Source organism: Choloepus didactylus, chromosome 2, assembly GCF_015220235.1.
Source record: "Choloepus didactylus isolate mChoDid1 chromosome 2, mChoDid1.pri, whole genome shotgun sequence".
In the NCBI taxonomy this organism is placed as follows: Eukaryota; Metazoa; Chordata; class Mammalia; order Pilosa; family Megalonychidae; genus Choloepus; species Choloepus didactylus.
Genome location: NC_051308.1, coordinates 153,272,173 through 153,287,993, shown reverse-complemented (window position 1 = coordinate 153,287,993; position 15,821 = coordinate 153,272,173). Strand labels below are relative to the sequence as shown.

The 15,821-nt window shown below is 40.6% G+C and overlaps 1 non-coding gene across 1 annotated transcript; it reads left to right on the top strand.

Moving 5' to 3' along the window:
* Positions 1-14,268: 14,268 nt before the first annotated feature.
* LOC119528259 lies at positions 14,269-14,375 on the top strand. The gene has a single exon (XR_005215579.1). It is a non-coding gene; the product is annotated as a U6 spliceosomal RNA (small nuclear RNA).
* The last annotated feature ends 1,446 nt before the right edge of the window (positions 14,376-15,821 follow it).

Genomic DNA, 15,821 nt, shown 5'->3' with positions numbered 1-15,821 from the left:
CCGGAGTGAAGTACGTCCCCAGCCTCAGCCTCCACAGTTTTCTTATGGAAGAGGCCTTGGCAGACATACAGCACTTACATGTGACTCACTGGGAATGTTAATGCTTTTGCCCCTTGGTGCCCTGTTGGATTTAATAAAGTGGTAAAGTGACCTGACCCCTGTGGTTTTCTTTTGGTCAGAAGAATCCAAAACCTCTGGGCAGTGCTGGACTTCCCACATGCATTCCTGCAGACCCACCCTACAGAAGCCAGGCTTTCCCATACTTCTGAGCCTCTGCCTGTGCTGTTCCTTCCCTCGTCTTGCTGTCAAACAAGCCTCAATTCACTCTTCAAGACTAACAGGAAATATCACTTTATCTGTAACACTTTCTCTGAACACCTCCTTTCCTCCAAATTGGAGTTAGCTGCTTTTTTTCCCTAACACTTATAACAATGTAGTGAGGTTACTTATGGATTTCCCCCTCACTAAAATGAGAACAAACCAAATTTTGTTCGTCTTTGTATCACCTTCAGCTAGGATGGTGCCTAGGACATCACAGGTGCAGAAGGAATGAAAGGCCAAAAGCCAAGCATTGGTAAGGTGGATCCTGGGGCCAGTGGATCAGCGAGCATGTGTGCCAGAAACTACTAGGGGGTTCTTTTGAAGCCAGACTGTCAAAAGAACCAGAAGTCCTTGAAGGCTTGTGGGCAGGTAAATGGCATGAGGAAGTAGTGCTTTGGGAATATTATTTGTGGGTATATTGGCTATGATAAGGTTAAAGGAAGAAAATGTTATTCCCATTTTACAGATAAGGAAACAGGCTTGAAAAAGCTAAGCATTTTACCAAAGGACACACAGCTAGAAAGCAAAGAAATCCAGTTTAGAATCCAGATCTGATTTCAGAGTGTGTGTTCTTAGATACATACAAAAACATGAGCCAAATCTGCAAACACTGATCTAAGGGTCCCTTAGGTCTTCAGGGAATGATGTCTCCCCTGAGTTAGCTTGACTTCAGAATGTCATTAACCCTCTCTGACCCTCAGTTTCCTCTTCAGTAAAATGAGGAGCATTGTGCTTAGTGACCCTAAGGCCACTTTTAGACTCCAAGAGGCTATAATTCTCTGTAGAATTCAAATGGGCTTCCTAACCTGGAAACTGTCTCCATCAAAGCATTAGTGTATATTGGCCCTGAAATTTTTTTCCACAGGTGGTGATTCTGACTCCTAAACACAATAAAAGCTGTGAAAATATTGTCTTAGATGTCAAATGATTCTTCCCAGATGAGCACTTAAAATACACTCAGACATTAAAAAATAACTTTGCTGAACTCACAAAAAGCATCTGTGTATCTGAATAGTCGTGATTAAGTCAAAGCAAAGTTTCCACTTGTTGTCTATAGCCTGAGGGCCTTTATTCCACTCGTAATTCTGTACCTCACTGAAATCAAGTTCAGCCTCACGTTGCTAAACCTATAGTACCACTCCCTTCCCCCATTCCCACTCCAACACCTACCTCCCCATCACATGTCTTAATCAGACATGCAGGCAATTCTCTGACTTCAGGCTGAATCATTGTGTAGAACTGTCTGAAAATGTCAGAATGAACTCTGAAATGAAAAGAAACTCCCACCCATACCAGTAAAGAGCTTCCTGGGTACCCCACCACTCCCCCCCCCACCATCAAATTTGTACCAATAATTTCTTTGATTTGATTTGTCTTTCATTTGGAATGATCTGTCTGATGCCATTTTTCTGAAATATTCATGACAAGATACAATCTCATAATAGTCAGCTACATGAAATGGACCTTTCAGAGAATAAACATCTGTCCTACATCTGTGGTGCCTAAAAAACAGGACTTTCAATAGAGTACATTGTAGGACACTAATATTTTTAAAGGGCAAGGACCCCATTTCTAGCTAAAATTTCACTAAAATATATCTAACAGAATATTTTCATTTTACTTTCTGTTTTTCAAAGGACATTTCAAAGGCCATTATGGCAGAGCAGTTTCAGAACATAGTCTCTAGATGCAGGCATACTTGATAAAATATTTGCTGTCATGTACTAGCAACGTGAGCTTGGAAAGTTATTTAACCCTGGTAGTTTTAGGTTTTCTCAGAGATGTAAAATATCCCAAAAGAAAATGTTTTCAAAAAACTGGCACATAGTAGAGCACTAAATAAATGCCCATGTTACTGTTTTGTTTTTGCTGTTAATACAAGGAGCCGAAACTCCTGGTTCCTGATACAACTGAAAGAACATGAGATTTAGAATTAGAAGACTTGAATTTGCACTCCACCGCTGCTCTGACTAGTTGTGTGACCTTGGGAAAATCACTGAATCCTTCCTTCTCAAAGTCCCTCATCTGTAAAACAGGAATAGTAAAAATAGCTAACTCACAGATAACAATGGTGAGGTTCAAACGAGGTCATTTATAAGTGAATTTAATTTGCCAACTGCTAAACTCTGTATTCACGCTTCATTATGCTATTGTTAATAACAACACCAGAACCGAAGAACATATACAACTTTTTTGTTCAGGAATTTTCACTTACGAAAATCTTACTTATGTACTTAAGTGATTTTAGCTGATGCCCACTTACCTGCCAAAGTGAGGATTCTGTGGATGGACTGAGACAGCACTGGGTGTAGGAGACCTGCCTTCCCCCCACAAAACGTTGCCGTCACTATGTGTCTGTTTTAGCTTGTTTTAACTTGACATCTGTGAGTATTCAAAATGGGTCCTGGTAGATAGCCAACTTGTCTTAAGAGGTGCTGAGACAGAGAAGATTGTTGACTGTAGTCTCTGCCTATTGGAGGTTGTTTTTGATGTTGTAACTGTTTTTCAGATTGCATCTCCCATCCCTTCCTAGAGCATTTAAAACAGCTGGAAATTTGGCCACTTTCCACCCATCCTGGGTACCTGATCTCCTTTGTCTCTGTTTCCCAGGGTGGAAGTCATCGGATTTGGAATTTGATGTCAGCCAGCCTTAACCTTCAGTCCTGCCTCCACAACTTTCCAGCTGTGTGACTTGGGTGAATCATTTAACCCAAATCTCACTCCTATACCTGATTTTTAATTCCTCTCTGATATCTTTGATGAGGTGATCACTAACAGAATCAATAGCAAATATGAACCCATAAGAAAAGGCCTCTGGGGAAACATCAATCAATACCTAAACTAACACTCCTGCCTCAAGCCTTAGAATATTTTGGTGAAAACTATAGACTCCTACTGAATATATTTCCTAATTGAATGTTTGAATTTAAAATGCCACTGTGTGTGTGTATGTGAGTACGTGATGTGAGTTTATGTGTGTGCAAGATTAGATGTGCATAGAATATCTCTGGTGGGTACACAAAAAATAATGATAACAATGTATACTCTTTTCTCAGCATATCTTTTTGTATCTTGTTTCATGTGCCTGCATTATCTATTTGAAAATTACTTTTTAAATATTAATAATTTGGGGGTAAGATACTTACAGTTCTTGATTTAGGCACTTTCGAAAGAGTTCTCTGATGCCTTGAAGGGTTAATGCAGCCTCCAAAACGTTCTAATATGTGGACAAGGAAATTATGGCTCTTGAAGCTGACAACCACTGTCTGGGCCTACTAATAGCCAGGAAAGGAGGGTCTACCCTGTGACCTCCCTGCAGTACAATGTTTGCAACCTTTTCCCTCAAGATTTGTAAAGAAACCATTTGTCATCAATAATAATAGTAATGTTTATTAGAGCTTACTATGTGTCAAGCACTGTACTGTGTACATGTCATACATTAGCTCAAGTTAATTTCTGCAACATCCTTACTTGGTGAGTCATATTATCCATATTTTACATATTAGAAAATTGAGTCTCAGAGTTTCCTATCTAGCAAGTGCAGAGCTGAGATTCAAACTGGGCACAGAGTTGCTAAGAGGATTTAATGAATCAATGTATGTAAATTGCTTATAACAGTGCCAGTTACAGTAGCCCTTCCCCATTAAGTGCCAACATTATTGAGTAGGAATTTTGTGTTAGAAACATGACCAAGTTAGCAAATATGCACAGTCATTTTAATAAACAGTGAAATGTAAGTTAAGGTTCCATTTTTTCTGCAACTAAGAGCTGCATGTTTTTCAAGATAGCTTGCCCTGAGTTATTCTTTTCTTTGTGTGCCATCTCTCAGAAGACCTCCTGCCGTCAATTCCAAGTTATTTGCATTCCACCCCCATCTTTTCTTATGCTTTGTCATCATCACAGTGATTTTTTAAATATAAAAGTCAGAGAAAGGTAACATTTTTAAATGTAACTCGTAGGATCCTGCCTACCCATACAAGCAGAAGTTTTATGATTGCATCTTTACCTCATGTTTTTTATTGCATTGTGTTTCTATCTGTTGGAGATGAGAGCAAGTGAAGCAGGAGAGCTATGGGGCGATTTGCCTTTCCAAGTGGTTGGTATGCAAAGAAAGTTTGAGATCTTCTGTTTCTGATATGTATGGAAATAGCAACCACATAACTGCTTGCTATATAAAGCAAAGGAATAAGTAATATCCAAGCCTGACTGACTGAAAACACACCATGTTTTTGCAGTTGAGCGTCAGGCTCAAAAAAATATAAAGCAAGAGAGGAAAATATCTCGCTATTGCCACTATAACTACGCTGTCTAATATGGTAGCTACTAGCCACATGTGGCTAATAAGCTCTTGAAATGCGGCTAGTTTGAGTTGTGATGCCCTGTGCGCTTTCTATGTTGTATGTTCCAGTGACAAGCTCTTCCTCTAACTTTAAATTTGTCAATCTTTGACATCCTATTGGGTAATTACCTGCAAGTAGATAATGTTCATCATAGGAAAGCATAGAAATGGAGTTATTTACTTCTCAATCATTCAACTTCTCACTGCATAGCATCAGCAGAAATTACTCTTATTTTGCTTGAAGACAAAAGTATAAGTTCTGTTGCTTGTTAGGTACATTTGCATTGAATCCATTTGTATTTCAAATTGGCATCTCACCGTTAACATCTCCAAAACAATTCCAGATTTCCCATTCTTCCCACCTATTCCTCCTGTATTATTCCCCATCTCAGAAATGATAATTCCATTCTTTCGGGACCCCAGGTTAAAAACTTTGCAGTCACTCTGACTCCTTTCTTTCACATCCCACATCCAATCTGTCAGCAAATCCAGTCAGCTCTATCTTCAAAATAATGTGTTCAACCACTTCTCAGCACCAAGCACCTACTACCCTGGTCCAAACCATCACAGAGACCCTCTTAGATTATTGCATTAACACCCTAACTTTGTTCCTGTTCAGTCTACTCTCCGCATAGCAGCCAGAGTAATCCCGTCACAACTTAGTTCGTGTCACCTCTTTGCTCAAAACTCTTTGATATAGAGAGTGATCCCAGCCAAGGCCTCTGCAGTGGCCCACGGTGCCCACACTCACCGATTCCAGCAATCCTGGACTCCTGCTGTTCCACAAAACTCAGGGTCTCCACCTAAAATGCTCTTCCTCCATTATCCACTGGGCTCACTCACCCGCCTCCTTCAGTCTTTACTCCACGGTCTCCTTCCCCAACCAGCCTATCTTAGGTTTGTAATTTCCACACCCCAAGCACTCTCTTCCCCTGCTTTATTTTACTCCATACTACTACTGCCAGCTGACATATATGTCTTCTGCTTATTTGCCTTATTATTTATCTCCCCCAAATACAATATAAACTCCACAAAGGTGGGATTCCATCTTATTCACTGCTATCTCCCCCATTTGTAGAAGAGTGCCAAGCACAGAATAGATGTTCAATAAATATTTGTTCAGTGAATGAATGAAGTTCATAGATGTGGAAAATGAGGCATAGAAAAGCTCAGTTCTAGCCAGATGTCACAGGACTAGTAAGTGCAAGAGGCAGGGTTAGAACTCAGGTCTCCCTGACTCCAAAGCCCACCTAGTTCCATCCTCTGAGTCTGGTAAAGGAGGTAAGAAGGGCTCTGGTGCTGTGCTGTGCTGTGGGGGAAACACACACCAAGGTTCAAATGTAAATCCTGCTAAAAGCACGAGCTGAAACAGAAACAACAGTTTTGGCAGCATTGTTGACAATCCCTGAGATTAAGGAAAGAAATTTGAAGGCATATGCTGAAGCTTTCCAGTTTTAAAGACTGGCTTTATTTTTCTTTCAGCTGTAGCTTTCTGGGCTAATGAAAGTACCATATGTCTTTATCTCCAGGTTCCCATACAAATTAGGAAACTAAAAATGCCAGATGATTAAAACAGATTCCTTCTTGTTTCCATGGGAAATCAACTACTGTGAAACCTTAGGAAATGGGAGGGAGGGTGTGTTCAGCTTGAAGGGTTTTTGGGTGAGTGAGCTGTACCCTGCCTGCAGTGCAGGCTCCAGCCCACAAGCTGTTTAGAATTTTTGTTCCAGGTGAGATATTGTCCTTGCTGCCTGCCCTGCTAGTGGTCAAGTGAGAATGCAGAGATCAGTGTGCCTTAGTCTCACTCCTTTGAGCCTCCACTACCAGGGAGCTGGACACTATGCTCCAGGCCCTCTGGTGGTAAATTTCTAGCCTACCATGTTAGAAAAACCCCTTATTAATGTCATATAGACACTTAGTAATGCAGGCGCCCCAGCCCCTTCCTCGTAGTGTGATTTCAGCATGTTTTGGGCCTTACAGCAGGTCTCCTGGAAGGCAAAGGGGATTCTTGCTAGAAGAATCACTGGTAGCTACCTACAGCTAGACCAAGTCTTGCCAGTGGAAAGCTCTGATTTGTCAGAGGAAAGTTGATTCAAGAGCTTACTCCAGCCTAAGTTGAGGACTGATAAATACCTCCCTCCCCTAAACTGAGGGGGAAAGGATAATGTCTCTCTGCTTTCCTAATCCAGAGTGTGACATGGGCATGCCAGGCTGAGGCCCAAAGCTGGAAACTAGGCAGTAGAGTATAAAGAGTTTAAATTTGGGTCTGATAACCTTGAATGCTAATGCTTGCTCTGTGACTTATTAGCTATGAAACCTTAAGGAACCCTGAGCTACAGTTTGAGTGTCCAAAAAGTGGGTATGATAATACTCACTTCTTGGGGATGATAAGTAAATCAACTAACCCAAGTTAAAGCACTCATACCAAGCCTGGTATCCAGGAGGTATCTAATGCCCTTTGGCTTTTCTTTCCCTCTGTTGCTAGGTTTGCCAAAATTGGGGATGGATAGCTTGCAATAAACAGACAATGTCCTCTTCACCACTATCACCAGCACCAGCAACTGCATTCTTCTCAGAATTGTTCTCCATCGAGGATGTAGACAGAGTACAGGATTCACGTCTTTTGCATAAAACATACACATTAACTTGTAACTCCATCAGCCAGTCTTAATTGTCTTGCCGAGGTGGAATATTTCTCATAGAAAACAAGTGGAGAAGAACATTTCTGTTGTCTTCTGCCAAAATAAACCATTTGGAGAACCCCATGAAATTAGAACCATAGATCACAATACATTCCAAATGCCTTGCCAAAGGCTATGTAAGTATTGCATTATTTAAAAACACTCAGGCATGATTCCTTAGCATGAGGCCATACTAATAGGCTCTATATAAGTCAGAGTACAGGAAGCAGTATTATCTTTTTGTATGTATGCGGCCCTGGGAGGCCTTTGGTAAGTCAATCTTTACATTACAGATACAATTCACAAAATCATCCTCTGGTGACTTGATCTACTTCTAGAGACCCCAGTAATAGTTACTTTGTATTGTTTCCAATTAATATTTGCAAACTATCAGGGCCTTGAGTTTAAGCTTTTTCCTTTGGGTACTGCAGAGTCACTTAAAGTAAGTAAGAATTATCATTTATTGAGGATTGACCAAGGGTCAGTGACTCATAATACATGTGCTGAAAGCAGTACTTTAGGAAGATAAATTAGGGGATAGCATGCAGGGTGGACCAGATGAATCTAAGATAGAAAGTTTTGTTTCAGTTATGAAATGCTATACCATGGAAAATGGAGTTAAAATACTTTCTAAAGATATCCAAGTAATACTGATGAAGAAATTGGTTCGTCCGTGATCAACAGAACTTTGTGTTCTAAACATTAAAAACTCAACTAGGAGACTTCCGGAAAGATGGCAGATTAGGAGAGACAGCAAAATTCTCCTCTGTGGAAAACACTAGGTAAAGGACAGAAAGCACTTCAGAACAGCAGTTCCAGGGTTCCACAGGGACTTCTACACCACAAAGTGAGTATGTAGCTGGAGAAGAAGAGAGACTACATTAAGACCAGTGAGTCTTCTGCCCAGAACACTGCTGCGGAACAGGCAGTTGGATCCAGCTGTTGAGTGCCAAGGGGAGTAGCCATCCACGCCCCGTGCACCCTCCTCAGCACTTGGCTTGGGCGATAATCCTTCGCAGACCCATGGCCATGAGCCCTTGTGCTGGGGACTGGCGGTTGGAGCAGACAGACAAGTGAGAAGAGGGACAGCTTTCCATGCCCCATGCAGCCATCTTGGCAGTTGGCTGGGAAGACAACCTTCACAGCCCTACAGCTGAGAGCTCCCATGAGGGAATTTCCTCCACAGAAGCCTGTGGTATGCACAGCCTAGAGGCAAGGACACCTCATGGAAGTGCCAGGAGCCTGCCCCTAATCCCAGAGACTCGTGGGAACACAGCAGACAGGGACTGTGGGGCATTTGAGCTGGAAGTGAGATGTGCAGCTCTGGAGCCCCGAGTACTCCACCTGCAGACATGGGAATGGCCGGGACCAGTGTGTCCTGGGGCGGACTCCCTGCCAAACTGCACAGGGCATGCCCCCCACCCACAAGTCTAGCAGTCCCCACTGCACATGGAAGATTGATGCACTGATTGGATTTCCACATGCTTTGGACCCCTACTCAGTGCACAGACAAAGTTGTGGGAGAACTGGCTTGAGGGTAAGAGGTGGCTAAAGAGCACCGTCTGCTGGTAGGACAGGGAAAGTGCACTCCACCAAGCTGCAGCTCTGCCAATTATAAATGTTCAGATAATCCTGCATATCATAAATAACCCTGTCAAGATAAGCAAATGCCATGAGGCCCCAAACAACAGAAAGTTATAAAGCATATGAAGAAACCAGAAGATATGGACAACCCAAATGTCCAAATTAAAATGCCAGAGGAGACACAGAACTTGGAGCAATTAATCAAAGAAGTAAACACAAACATCAATGTCACGATTAAGGATATAAAGGACATCAAGAAGACCCTAGAAGAGCGTAAAGAAGAATCTTCAAGAGTAAATAAAAAATATAGCAGATATTATGGAAATAAAAGATACTGTTGATCAAATTAAAAAATATTCTTAAGACATATAACAGCAGATTTGAAGAGGTAGAGGAAAGAATTAGCAAATGCAAGGACAGTATGATGGGATGTGAAAGCACAAAAGAATAAATGGTGAAAAAAATGAAAAATTTGAAATGGCTCTCAGAGAAATGATGGACAAGGTGAAACACACAAATACAAGAATCACTGGTGTTCCAGAAGGTGCAGAGAAGAGTAAAGGGCAAGGAAGAATATCTGAAGACATTATTGGGGAAAACTTCCCAACCCTTCTAAACAACATAAATATACAAATCAAAGTTGCAAAATAACTCCAAATAGAATAAATCCAAATAAACCCATTCCAAGGTATTTTCTGACCAGATAGTCAAATGCTAAAGAGGAGAAAGTTCTGAAAGCAGCAAGAGAGAAGAAATTTACCACATACAAGGGAGACAACAACAGACTAAGTACTGACTACTCAGCAGGCACCATGGAGGCAAGAAGGCAGTGGTGTGACATATTTAAAATTCTGAAAGAGAAAAATTGCAAGCCAAGAATTCTTTATCCAGCAGAGCACTCCTTCAAAATTGAGGGAGAGCTTAAAATTTTCACAGACAAACAAACACTGAGAGAATTTGTTAACAAGTGACCTGCCCTACAAGAAATATTAAAGGGAGCTCTACTGGCTGAGAAAAAAAGCCAGGAGAGGGAGGCCTGGAAAAGGACACAGAACTGAAGAGTATTAATAAGGGTAACTTAAAAAAAATAAAGAGGAGAGGGAAAAAATAGATCTGACAACTAAAAACCAAATGATAAGATGGCTGAATCAAGAACTGCCTTCACAGTAATAACATTGAATGTGAATGGATTAAACTCCCCAGTTAAAATATATAGGGAGAACCTAAGATGGCGGCTAGGTGAGACAGGGCAAAAAACACCTCCATGAAAACTACTAGATAAAAACCAGAAGGTGACCCAGAATACCGGTTTCAGTGATGCACCAGCTGGACAAGGTCTGCTAGAACCACAGGGGCCATGCACTTGGTGAAACCAGGAGTCTGCCTTCTGAAACAAGTGAGTAAGCTGGCTGAAACACCCATGGGCGCGCTGCGCTGTGGGGAAGCCAGAGGTTGGCATTCAGAGATGGACTGATTCTTTAAAAAAAAAAAAAAAAAAAAAAATGGAAAAACCCAGGAGCAGCTGCAGTTGCAATGGTGGGAACCATGCAGTGAAGCACGGCAGAAGAGGGCTGAGCCAACCTCTTGGTGTCTGGTGTGGAGAATAGCCCACTGCAGATTCCCTCAGGGCCAGGGGAGTGGAGAAGAGAGCCAAAAGGAGAAAGAAACCCCGCTGCTTGCAGCTGGCTCCCTGGCGGGCTGGAGACAGTCCTGCCCAGGGCCATGCCCACAGCCCAGAGCCACGCCAGTTGTCCCGGAGCTGGGAAGAAGGAACTGTGCAAAAAGGGGGGGGGGGGTTGAGATGCCCCATTCAGCCATCTTTGCATCAGGCTGAGAGTACCACTGCATGGCCCAGTGGCCCGGGGCTTCCCTTGAAGGACGACACACACTTGTGACGTAGCACAGCCTTCCCTCAGCAGAGGTCCTGGAAGATCACAGCTGAGAAGGGGGGCCTGCTCGGAAAACCCAGGGACACTATGTCAATGCCAGTGGTTTGTGGGTCAACAAAAGAGCAAATCTGGGGCAAAACTGAAATGAAGGCTTAGACTCTTGCAACAGCCTTGAATCTCCGGGAACACCTGGGGGGTTTGAATATTAAAGCTTCCATGCCTCCCTAACCACCCAGACACATGCCCCACATTCAGGGCAGACAGCTCCAACAACACACCCAAACTGAGTCCACCAACTGAACCCCACAAGAATCATTTCCCCACAGAACACAAAGAAAAAGTTGAGGAGAACTGACTTGAGGGGTATAGGTGACTCACAGACACCATCTGCTGGTTAGAGAAAGTGTATGCCACCAACTTGTATTTCTGAAAAATTAGATTGGTATTTTTTTTTACAACTTGAAAGAACCCTATCAAGCAAAGCAAATGCCAAGAGGCCAAAAACAACAGAAAATCTTAATGCATATGATAAAACCAGATGATGTGGAGAACCAGATCCCAAACACCCAAATCAAAATATCAGAAGAGACACAGTACTTGGCACAATTATCAAAGAACTACAATCGAGGAACGAAAACATGGCAAAGGATATAAAGGACATGAAGAAGACCATGGTACAGGATATAAGGGACATAGAGAAGACCCTAGAAGAGCATAAAGAAGAAATTTCAAGAGTAAATAAAAAAATAGAAGATCTTATGGAAATAAAAGAAACTGTTGGCCAAATTAAAAAGACTCTGGATACTCATAATACAAGATTAGAGGAAGTTGAGCAATGATTCAGTGTCCTAGAAGTTCACAGAACAGAAAATGAAAGAACAAAAGAAAGAATGGAGAAAAAAATCGAAAAAATCAAAATGGTTCTCAGGGATATGATAGATAAAATAAAACGTCCAAATTTAAGACTCATTGGTGTCCCAGAAGGGGAAGAGAAGGGTAAAGGTCTAGAAAGAGTATTCAAAGAAATTGTTGGGGAAAACTTCCCAAACCTTCTACACAATATAAATACACAAAGCATAAATGCCCAGCGAACTCCAAATAGAATAAATCCAAATAAACCCACTCCAAGACATATTCTGATCAGACTCTCAAATACTGAAGAGAAGGAGCAAGTTCTGAAAGCAGCAAGAGAAAAGCAATTCACCACATACAAAGGAAACAACATAAGACTAAGTAGTGACTACTCAGCAGCCACCATGGAGGCTAGAAGGCAGTGGCATGACATATTTAAAATTCTGAGAGAGAAAAATTTCCAACCAAGAATACTTTATCCAGTAAAACTCTCCTTCATATTTGAGGGAGAGCTTAAATTTTTCACAGGCAAACAAACACTGAGAGACTTTGCCAATAGAAGACCTGCCCTACTGGAGATACTAAAGGGAGCCCTACAGACAGAGAAACAAAGAAAGGAGAGAGAGAGAGACAGAGAGAGAGAGAGAATTTTAACAGACATATATAAAACCTTACATCCCAAATCACCAGGACACTCATTTTTCTCTAGTGATCACGGATCTTTCTCCAGAATGGACCATATGCTGGGACATAAAACAAGCCTCAATAAATTAAAAAAAAAAAAATTGAATACATTCAAAGCACATTCTCTGACCACAATGGAATATGAATAGAAGTCAATAATTTTTGAAATGTAACTCCACTATTTACTTCCTACATGATATAAAATACACAAACTCTAATGACAAATCAGTGGTTTTGAACTCAATGTAAAATATGTAATTTTTGACAAGAACTATATAAAGGTGGGGGAATGGAGGAGTATAGGAACATAGTTTATGTGTCCTATTGAAGTGAAGGTGGTATCAAAGAAAAACAAGATTGTTATGGATTTAAGAGGTTAATTTTAAGCTCCACAGTAAACACAAAGAAATTATCAGAGAATATGACCATAGAGATGAAAAGTCGAGTATGGGTTAAGAGAAATGGGGGAAGGGGCAATGGGGAGTTAAGAAATGAGAGCAGGGTTGCTGTTTGAGGTGAAGGGAAATTTCTAGTAATGGATGGTGGGAAGGAGATAGCATTACCACATTCTAAATGTGATTAATCCCACTAATGGAATGCTAGGGAGGGGGTGGAATGGGAAGATTTAGGCTGTATATATGTTTCCACAATTGAGAAAAAAAAAAAAAAAGTCTAAATACATGACCATTGAATGCCAAGGATGACCTTGGATGAAAAAAAAAAAAAAAAAAGGAAATATAGAATGTAAGCTTTGTATCAATGTTGAATCTCTTGTACTTCTTAGCTGCATTTAATGGGATTGCATAAAAGAATGTTCTTGTTCATGGGAATTGTGTATGTGAATTACAGTGTATGTTCAAGTATGTGTGCAGCTAGCTGTCATATGTTCAGAAGACAGAGCAATAGATTATGGATGATAGATAGGGAAAGAAATAGCAGTGTGACAGCATGTTAAAGTTGGTGGATTGGGGTATCGGGGAAGGAGGGTCAGGGTATGCTGGAGTTCAGTGTATGAGGTTTGTATTGTTTTTGCAACTGTTCCTATAACTTTAAATTTATTTCAAAATAAAATTAAAAAAATAAAAATAAAAAAGGAAACAAATAAAATAAAATAAAATAAAATATATAGATTGGCAGAATGGATTAAAAAAATATGAGCCATCAATATGCCATTTACAAGAGACTCATCTTAGACCCAGTGACACAAAGAGACTGAAAGTGAAAGGATGGAAAAAAATATTCAATGTAAGCTACAGCCAAAAGAAAGCAGGTGTAGCAATAATAATTTCAGATAAAAGAGACTTTAAATGCAAGATGTCATAAGAGACAAAGAAGGACACTATATACTAATAAAAGGGACAATTCACCAGGAAGAAATAACAATCATAAATGTTTATGCACCCAATCAAGATGCTCCATAGTACATGAGACAAACATTGGTAAAACTGAAGGAAGCCACAGAAGTTTCTACAATAATCATGAGAGACTTCAATACACCACTGTCTCCTATAGATAGAACAATCAGACAGAGGACCAATAAGGACACTGAGAACCTAAACAATGGGATAAATGAATTAGACTTAACAGACATATATAGAGCATTAAGTCCGAAATTACCGGAATATACATTCTTCTCTAGTATTCATGGAAATTTTTCCAGGATAGATCATATGCTGGGGCATAAAACAAGCCTCAATAAGTTTAAAAAGACTGTAATTATTCAAAGCACAGTCTCTGACCACAACGGAATGCAACTAGAAGTCAATAACCATCAAAGATCTAGAACATTCACAAATATCCAGAGGTTAAACAACATACTCCTAAACAATCAGTGAGCTAAAGAAGAAATTGCAAGAAAAATTGCTAAATATCTAGAGATGAATTAAAATGAGAACACAACATATAAAAACTTATGGGAGTGCTCACTTCGGCAACACATATACTAACACTGGAATGATACAAAGAAGATTAGCATGGCCCCTGTAAAAGGATGACATGCAAAGTCATGAAGCATTCTATATTTTTCTACCCAAACTGATCTACAGATTCAATGCAATTACAATCAAAATTCCAACAACCTACTTTGTAGACATGGAAAAGCAAGTTATCAAATATATTTGGAAGGGAAAGGTGACTTGAATTGCTAAAAACACTCTAAAAAAGAAATACAAAGTGGGAGGCCTTACACTTCCCGACTTTGAAGCTTAACTGTAAAGCCACAGTTGTCAAAACAGCATGGTGTTGGCACAAAGACAGATTTATTGATCAATGGAATCAAATTGAGGATTCAGAAATAGACCCCCAGATCTATGGTTGACTGATCTTTGATAAGGCCCCCAAACCCACTGAACTGAGCCGTAACAGTCTCTTCAATAAATAGGACTGGGAGAATTGGATATCCATCTCCAAAAGAATGAAAGAGGACCCCTATCTCACACTCTACGCAAAAATTAACTCAAAGTGGATCAAAGACCTCAATAGAAGAGACAGTACCATAAGACTCCTAGGAGATAATGTGGGGAAACATCTTCAAGACCTAGGATTAGGAGGTAGTTTCTTAGGCCTTATACCCGAAGAATAAGTATTGAAAGAAAAAATAGATACATTATGTGGGAACTCCTCAAAATTAAAAGCTTCTCTACCTCAAAGGAATTTGTCAAAAAGATGAAGAGGCAGCCAACTCAATGGGAAAAAATATTTGGAAACCATGTATCTGATAAAGGAATGATTATCTTGCATAAATAAAGAAATTCTACAGCTTAATGACAATAGTACAAACAACCCAGTTATAAAATGGACAAAAAATATGAAAAGACATTTCTCTGAAGAAGTAATACAAATGGCTAAAAGACACATGAAAAAAAATGTTTATCTTCTGTGGCCTTTCTCTCTCTAAGCCCAACTCAGCAAATAAATTCATTAACCTCCCCCTCATGAGAGATATGACTCCCAAGGGATTGAACCTCCCTGGTAGTGTGGGACATGATGCCCAGGAATGAGCCTGGCCCTGGCAGGAAGGGATTGAAAATACCTACTTGATGAAAAGGGCGAAAAAGAAAGGTAACAAGCTGAAGTCACAGTGGCTGAGAGATCCCAAGTAGAGTCGAGAGGCTATCCTGGAGGTTTCTGTTATGCAAGCTCCAGCTAGACATCCCAAATGGCCACATTATGCCACGCCCTTACCAAAAGTAGTCCCCAAATACCTAGGCCCTACCTGACATTCTATGAAAGATTTACTCACTAAGTTTTATCTCTCAGACACTTAAATCCACCCGAGTGTTCCTATGCCAGACATGTCCTTAAACCCAACGGCAACAGTCTCTTTAAGATCAGCAATCAGATGCAGCCCCCTTCCCCACACAGTCAACACCCCCTTTCAATTTGAAAAAGTTAGGGCGCTCACTGCCTAGGCACCCCTGAAGATGGAGAAAGAGCTTAAGTGAGAGGAAGGGGTAGCAACAAACAAGATAA